This window comes from Sinocyclocheilus grahami, unplaced genomic scaffold (genome assembly GCF_001515645.1).
Source record: "Sinocyclocheilus grahami isolate Dianchi unplaced genomic scaffold, SAMN03320097.WGS_v1.1 scaffold10900.1, whole genome shotgun sequence".
NCBI classification, from domain to species: Eukaryota; Metazoa; Chordata; class Actinopteri; order Cypriniformes; family Cyprinidae; genus Sinocyclocheilus; species Sinocyclocheilus grahami.
In genome coordinates, this window is record NW_015513508.1 from 4,318 (window position 1) to 4,692 (window position 375).

Consider the following 375-nt stretch of genomic DNA (forward strand, 5'->3'; position numbering starts at 1 on the left):
TCACCAATGGGTATTGCACTTATTTTAAGCTTGATTTGAACTTGAGGTTAACTAGTCACATGGGACTTTACTCTAATGCCTGTGGTTTTGTTTTGTTGTGATTTTGTTTCGGCTTATTTCTTTCTTCCTCAGTTTTGGAGTGATGCTCAGGCATAAAAAGACTTAAATGTATATATAAAATAAATGTAAATGAAAAATAATTTCAGGATGTTGATTGCATGGAATGATTTAATATATTAATATGGTAAAATAAAAGGTATTTATTTAAATGGTCTAATTTTAGAATTGTTAATAGCAATTTTTTTTTTTTTTTTTTTTACATTTTCAAATTTTATTTTATTTTTTACTTGACATTTTTTTGCTTGGTGTGCCTTG